The following is an 8,705-nucleotide window of genomic DNA, read 5'->3' as shown; positions in this document are numbered from 1 at the left end:
ATATATATATATATATATATATATATATATATATATATATATATATAACAGAATATTACTCAGCCACGAAAAAGAATGAAATCTAACCATTTGCAGTGATGTGGATGGCACTAGATGCTAAGTGAAATGAGTCAGAGAAAGAAATACTAAATGATTTCAATCATATGTGAAATTTAAGAAACAAAAAAAATAAGCAAAGGGAAAAAAAGACAAACCAAGAAACAAACTCTTAGCTATAGGGTGGAAGGGTGGCTAAACTAGGTTGTGGGGATTAAAGACTTGTTTTGACGGGCACTGGGTGATGTATGGAAGTGTTGAATCACTATTTTGTACATCTGAAACGAATATAACATTGTATGCTAACTCATTGGAATTAAAATAAAAACTTTTTAAAAAGTTTGGCAGAAGTTATGGCATGTCTCAGCAATCCGTAGAAAGTCCCCAGAAACTCTCTTAGTTGTGGGGGGAAAGCAGATGGGTCCTAAGAGCCTCCCCCAAAGCCATGGGCTCTTCTCTCTACCTTGCTCATATGTCACCTGCTTTCAGAGTACAGCAGCTTTGCTTCAGCCTGATTTTCACCTGGGTTTCTCGTACTGATAACCTCTAACCTAGAACCATGCACAGGGAAGAGTTCTTGGGAGTGAATTTCCCAGGCCTGGAGAAGAAAGGTCGTCAACAAACAGTCCAGGGAAGGAGTACAAACTCCATACAAATGAGACTGGTTGCCTTGGCTTAAGAAAAAAAGTGGGCCACAAAGCACAGACTTTTTTTTTTTTTTTTTTTTTTAGAAAACTGAGAAAGGATGAAGGAGATAAGAGTATATAAAAGGCAGTCAAAGGATTTACAGAATTTTTCTGATTTAGAACTGGAGATGGTGGGAAGTCTCTGTGGCAATGTTCCTAAGGCTATTGATCAAGAAGTCCAGGCTGAGTAGGGAAGAAAATGAGCCCAGGAGGGGGCTCATAAAAAGGAATAAAAATGAAGGGAATGGGGGAAGAAAAGTCTTGAAAATTTGAAGAACAGGTTTAGTGTGAATAAAAGAATGAAAAAATTAGAAAAAGAAAACAGTAAGAAATGTAGCAAAGAGTGGATTCTTGGGATTGTTTTTAGTGGTGTAGGACTTCCAGATGACAGAGAAGAAATTTGTTATAGCCATGGAGTGGGTGAAGGGCACTGGAACTGAGAACACGAAAAAACCCTAAAGAATATGGGTAGTGGGCAGGGCTACTGTATACAGTTGTACACTGCACTACGTCATCCATATGAATGGGGCCCACTGTGGATGTGCGTTGCACACCAGTGTGGTGACCCGTGGTGGTCCTGGACTGGGTGTTATTTCTGTGACCCTTGTTTACTTACAACCGTGTGACAGGGATTGCCTTTTGGTTCTTATAGTTACTTAAATGGGAAAGTCAGGTCACTATGTGATTTGAGGCTCTCTGGATGGAGTAGAAAAAGAAACGAAATCTACTGGAAACAGGTTTCACAGGGTATAGGAATGATCCCTCAAGACATGAGATACATTTTGATTCACAGAAAGGGATAGATGCTTCACAAATGGAGAGAGCAGCAGAAACAAAGGCCGAAAAGGCCAGAGAGTCCTCTGTTTGTATAGAAAATACTTTTTGTACTTTTCAGAGCTGTTCAGAAGACAAACCTTACCGTGATACACCTCATGATATTATGATAAAAATTATGAATCATGGCATTATGACAAAAATAGAAATCTTGAGCATGGGAGTTTATTGACCCTTGGAGAATATATTCCAGTGAAGAAAAAGCAATTTTGGACCTACAAGACTGGGTCAGGGAAAGAAGTTATCTACTTTTAATGGATGGGCAGAAGGTACAAATCAGAGCCAGAAATTCTCCGCTGCTTTTATAAGAAGTAAAGCTAGTTGGATTAAAAAGAAAGAAATAGATTAGTTTTTCCTGGTTACTAGAGATAATTATTAGTCCTATCTAAGCATTTTAGTTTCGGAACTATGAAAATGGAAGACAACAAAATGGATAGATTGTACCAAGTGCTTCCTTAATTTGTTCCATGAAATTATTCTGATATATTCAGTGTTTACTTTGGAGAAACAATTGTTTCTGTAAACAATTGCATTTATATTATGCAGTATTATTCATTAAAATTATAGTGTATAATAAAATGAGCATCATTATATTGTCTTATATGGAGCCTTTGCTCCAAGGACCCCTGAAAGATTTATGAAAATATTGCAATAATCCCTATAACATCCTTGTGTAAGAGGTACATTTCATTAAAAAAATTTTGTTGGTAGTAACTCTCAGAAACAATGAACTAGTCACCCACATAGGAGCAATCTTAGTAGAGGGAAGAAGGTGGATGGCAACCAACATATAGGATCTTTTAAATTTCCTGTTGTATCGGGCGCCTGGGTGGCTCAGTTGGTTAAGCGACTGCCTTCAGCTCAGGTCATGATCCTGGAGTCCTGGGATCAAGTCCTACATCGGGCTCCCTGCTCAGCGGGGAGTCTGCTTCTCCCTCTGACCCTCCTCCCTCTCATGCTCTCTGTCTCTCATTCTCTCTCTCACAAATAAATAAAATCTTAAAAAAAAAAAAATTAAAATTTCCTGTGTATCAGCTATGGTTGGCCGCTGTAGTAAGTATACCCTTTTAACTCAGTGACTGAATGCAACAGAAATTTATTTTAGCTTTTCTGAAGTCCAGCTGATGGTGAGGAATAATGTAGGGGTGAAGAGGGCAATCATATGGGTATAGAAATTACAGAAGTCTGTACCATTTTCAATGTATGGCTTCCAAAATTGACCTAGATGTTATCATATAAACTATGGATGGTAGAATTGAGAGAGAATTATACAGATTTTTATTGGCTATCCACTTTCCATAGGCCAGAACATAAGCACATGACCACACCTAAGTGCAAGGGACCAGGAAATATCACTGTGTGTATCAGGAAGAAAGAGAAATGGTTTCAATTAACAATCTGAGTTTCTGCCATAATCACTGAACAGCAGTTCACAAAACATGCATGCTTTCTGATGCGAGACTATAAAATATGGCCTGAGTTTTTTCAGCAACTATTTGGCATCTTGACGTAGGCAACAGTACAGCAAAATTTTCCAGGAAATATATTTCCACAATAGTACTTCTATAGTGGCTCAGTAATGTAACTCTCAAGCAAAAATTTCTGGTATGATATAATTATTTGGGCCATGCATACGTGAGTGGGTGTTGCAAATTTAAATGTATCCACAATAAAGAAAAAAGAAAAGCAAGAAAGCATTTCCTCTCACTCATCACACACACATCCACCCTAACCACACAAAAAAATCCTGAATATAGTAGTAATGCTGGTTCACATACAGTGAAGGGGAAGAGTAGCTCAGATTTGTTCGGCAGCCCAAGATGAAAGTGGGCTTGGATTTAATTCAGAAAAATAATAAAAGAGGCAATGACTGTTTTGATTATAAAGAACACCATATTTCTCAGAGATGATCCCTATGTCATGAGCATAATGATTTCTAAGGATAAAAACAGTGCCTGGGAGAATAGCTATATTAATATAACAGTGCTCAGTTTTGGTCACTGGTGAACTGAGTGGTCGTGGACTGTCCTTTCGTTGTCAACACATAGAAAGCATGAGAGAAGAGATATAGAATACCACCCTGATTTTTTAAATATCCTTTTATATGTGTATTCTCAAAGAAGACATCCAACTTAAAAAAATTAAAAATAAAACAAAGTACTCTTGCATATACTCTTCAGGTAGCTTAAATGCTTGACCTTCAATGCCAATATGCATATGCATTTCTTACATAAAGCCTTCAAGACTAGTCCCAATTAGTTTCAGTTGTGCATCTTCATTTTATAGACTTTTATAGATTTTTCCTTTTCCTGAAAAAATAGCAATTAATAACTGGTGCATGTATATGTTTACACAATTATGTAATAACAAATGATTGAACAGACTAGATTAAGAAAATCTCTGTGCCTTGATGACAACTATTTTTGTTTTGTTAATAAAATTTGATGAGTTGGACTTTGCTACTGAGCAATTCAAGGAGAGTAAAAAAATTCAAGGACATTAACTCATTCACCACTGTTAGTGATGTCAATAAATCCACAAAACTAGTAAGTTGGTACAGAAATATTCTAATAATAGTAACTCTATTAAAAACATTTTATAATAATTTCCCCAATTTTTAGCTCAGATTTTAGATGGTAATGTTTTATCATCTTTTTGGAGAGTGAGATTATCCATCTAGGGGGTGACAGGGAATACTTGCGCCCTACAACTGGCCTCCATAGTAAATGGTGTTGTCCCTCACCTAATTCAAAATACATGCTTCTATTGGCTTTATCTTGCTCAAATTTATTTTTCCAATTTAATATCAAATAATGTCTTAAAATTGAAAAATACTCCAAAATGAAAATAACAAATAAAATATTGGCTTTTATTTTTGATATGTTGATATTTTCTAATTTGATATTTTGCAAATTGTCCCTCTTGTAGGAATATTCTTTTCCAATTTTTTTTTTTTTTGGATTTCCCAGTGAAGTTCACACTAGGGGAAGAAACTTCCTCAATTATCCTTTGAAGTTCTAAGAGCACAATATCTTCTTTAAGAAATTCTATGGCAGTTGCTTCTATATGTTGGGAGAAAAAGGAAGCCAGTCATTGTGACAAACTAGTGCTGTCTATTATTTTTCCATTTACTTCTCTCCTGTGTTTGGGAATTTACAGTCTAATACTTCTTTCCAAGAACTCCTCAAGTACTACACCTAAACATGAAGCTTCCTTTAATTTCAAAAACAAATTCTCAAATTAAGTCAATGCAATTTAGTTTAATCGATATTTATTGGTTTTCCAACTTGTGTGGATATTTAAATATTTATTTATTTATTTGAGAGAGAGCAAGAGAGTGCATGCAAATGCCAGGGCTTGGGGGGAGCAGAGTGAGAGGGAGAGAGAAACTTAAGCAACCTCAGCCCACTCAGCAGGGAGCCCCACATGGGCTCCATCTCATGACCCTGAGATCATGACCTAAGCCAAACCCAAGAGTCAGCCACTTAACCAACCCAGGAGCCCCATGTGTGGGATATTTAAAAGACACATAAATGAATAAGACTTTTGCTGATCTTAAAGAATTTACAGTCTCACCGAAACTATTATTTTTATTCCTTTATTACATATCCTTGTTGTTGTTAATGGTTTTATGATCTTCAAATTCTGCAAATATGCCTTTTGGAAAAACCTTCTTCCCTGTGTTGTTGTAGTGGGAGAGTTTTAAAAAGCCTACTGCTTTTGGTGGGAAACAACATACCTCCAAGACAGATGCTATCATTAATCTTTCCCGGCATTTTTAAAAGATCTTTACATGATGTTTACTTCCTGTGTGATATTATCAATTTTTGCAGTGCCTTCGGTGGCTAAGGTTAAACACTATTCATTTTCTGTTTCACTGTGAAACAGTTTGGCTGTTTAACCCTTTCATGCTTTCTATGTGTGTATTACAAGGAATCTAAAATACTAAGAAATCTTGAAAATGTGTAGAGGACCTAGAGTTATGTTTCAATAAACAGATTTTAATTTACTCTACTTTTCCCCCCTCCGTAATTTCCCCAGCTTCACTTTTGGGCAACGCTCCATCGAGCATACCTTCATACAGTTGTGTATCCTAGAATCCCAGCTTTGTGACAGACAAAAAAAAAAAAAAAAATACACAGGAAGTAAGAAGACGAGAAGTAAGGAACACAGGGAGAATGGTCCCTATGCTAGGGAGGAAATAAAATTCAATCATATAAAATAATCTGAATGATAAAACTGAGCACATATTTTCATAAAATTAAAAAATACAATATTACTTTTATAATTTGTGAAACGCAGATATCTGATTGTACATGAGGGAGTAAGATGGGAGTAAGGAAGTAGGAATTAATCTCCTGGTACAAACAATTAAAAAACTGGACTAAAATACAAGAAATAAATATTTCAGGAAATGGACAACAGGAAACACAGGACTGAGAAAAAGGAAACAAAGTGAACTCTACAACTATCCATATATTATGAGTTGTAGGAATTTCCAGACTGTGAAGCACGAAGGAAGAACCCAAATGTGGTCTCGTAAATTCATAAATTGAGAAGACAGAGCTTGGTATTCAGGGAGACCAAGTTGACTAGAATTCATGGGACAGAGAACTTAAGGTTATGAAGCTACACAGAAAAACAATCTAAAGGGATTTAACTACTTGCCAAAAAATTCAACACTTGTAAAGGAATAAAACAAAAATCAGTCTTCAGAAATGCAAAATTCATAGTGTCCAATATCCAATAAAATTATTAGATATATAAATAAGTAGAAAATGAGAAGCGTAGTCAGGAGAAAAATTAATTATAGAGGACATGAAAATGTATTGCAGCAGAGAGTATGGTTGAATAACCTCTCCAGTTGCTGTCATTCTGAATTCACTCTTGTTTTGGTGCTGAGGGTATACTGCCTTTAGGTTGCTCACAGCCAAAGCCTTAGCATGGTGAGGGCACTGATGTGGGTCTATTACAGAAAGATCGGGGACTCCTTTAATGGGTGACTTTGGCTGAAAGTCTTGTCAAGTTGGCTTTTATCGAACGTTTTTTTTTTTTAGAAACATGTTACAGTCCAAGATTTTTCTCTCTTTTATCTTTCCTTCTATACATGTCAGATCAGATCTATGTCATGGTCTAAAAGATGCTCCATACCTTCTATTGTTCCCCTCACCATTAAATCTCTTGCATACCTAAATCTCATCATGCCTTTTGCTTCTCAGTACACCCAAAATAGCACAACTGGCACCAGGAATTGTCCAAATAAACAGGTGGTAAGACTGGATTTGGGCCTGGTTCATTCACTAAAGGGCAGGCAAAGTGGAAACCATCCTGAATGGTAGGTCTGGCATGGATAGTCACTGGGCACATGGTCGTGGCATGATTGATACAGATCTCACCATCATTGAACTAAGAAAATGTGGCAGTGGAACAAAATGCCCTTGCAATTTCAGTGAGCCATTTGAATGATATGGAAAAAATAATTACTGCAAAGAGAGTGGAGTTGACTGTTTACTGATGTATTGTATTTATGCTACATAAAGGAATAATGAGAAACTGAAGGTTTTTAATAAGCAGTTAAATACTAAGTGTGAGAGCAGGAGGCCTCATCTGTCGCTTTCGAAAAAATCCTTCTCTCCTGCAGTGGAAAGGCAGATATAACCGAGCTGTGGGCTAATGATCTGATAGAATTGCAGAGTTCCAGAATCGTTTGAATTCTCATCCAAGGCTGATCTGTTCTGCTGATGTCAGAGCCCTGATTAGGGAAACTTGGTACCCTGAAACATTGAATTTGGGAAAATGGTTGGATACTTTTCCTCAAAGGTGTTGACTGTGTACTCTCCCCTTTCCCAACCCACTGTTTCTATAGAAGTTAGTACTTCTCCTCAGATGGACAATACTGTGGAGATTTCTCTCCCAAAAGGCAGCAGATACCCCCATAGAGGCTGCCCCTAGCTTCTCTCCTGCTTGCCATGCTGGTTGGTACTTGATCAAGAGGGCTAGAATGAAAGAATAAATAAGTAAAAATAATTAATTAGGAGTACTTTCTCAGCATGTGAAGTTTATTACCCTAGTAAGGACCCTAGAGGAAGGGACAAATTTGTTGACAGGGTTGCCCTTAAGAAAAGCAATGGTGATAGTCAACACTGAGTGAAGTAGAAATGTCTGAATTGTCCTGGCATATATAAAGGGAGGAATAAAGATGCTGAGGGAGTGAGTATGTGGGTTGGATATTTGAGATGAGAGGACCCATTAAGGGTTAGTTCCATAGGAGGGCTCAGAGGACAATACCATTCATTAAGGCCATTAAGAACACACTGAGATTAAGAATTCCTCATATCGGGGTGCCTGGGTGGCTCAGTCATTAAGCGTCTGCCTTCGGCTCAGGTCATGATCCCAGGGTCCTGGGATCGAGCCCCGCATCGGGCTCCCTGCTCGGTGGGAGGCCTGCTTCTCCCTCTTCCACTCCCCCTGCTTGTGTTCCCTCTCTTGCTGTGTCTCTCTCTATCAAATAAATAAATTAAAAATCTTAAAAAAAAAAAAAGAATTCCTCATATCAGTGAGGTCATATGATACATGTCTTTCTCTGATTGACTTATTTTGCTCAGCATAATACCCATCCACGTCATTGCAAATGGCAAGATTTCATTCCTTTTGATGGCTGCATTGTATATATATACCACATCTTCTTTATCCATTCATCTGTCGATGGACATCTTGGCTCTTTCCATAGTTTGGCTATAGTGGACATTGCTGCTATAAACATCGGGGTGCATATACCCCTTCAGATCACTACATTTGTATCTTTGGGGTAAATACCCAGTAGTGCAATTGCTGGGTCTTATAGTAGCTCTATTTTCAACTTTTTGAGGAACCTCCATACTGTTTTCCAGAGTGGTTGCACCAGCTTGCATTCCCACCAACAGTGTAGGAGGGTCCCCCTTTCTCCGCATCCCCACTAACATCTGTTGTTTCCTGACTTGTTAATTTTAGCCATTCTGACTGGTGTGAGGTGGTATCTCATTGAGGTTTTGATTGGGATTTCCCTGATGCTGAGCGATGTTGAGCACTTTTTCATGTGTCTGTTGGCCATTTGGATGTCTTCTTTGGAAAAATGTCTGTTCATGTCTT

This window comes from Mirounga leonina, unplaced genomic scaffold (assembly GCF_011800145.1).
Source record: "Mirounga leonina isolate KUSES-001 unplaced genomic scaffold, KU_Mleo_1.0 Mir_357, whole genome shotgun sequence".
Lineage (NCBI taxonomy): Eukaryota > Metazoa > Chordata > Mammalia > Carnivora > Phocidae > Mirounga > Mirounga leonina.
This window is presented reverse-complemented; position numbering follows the sequence as displayed.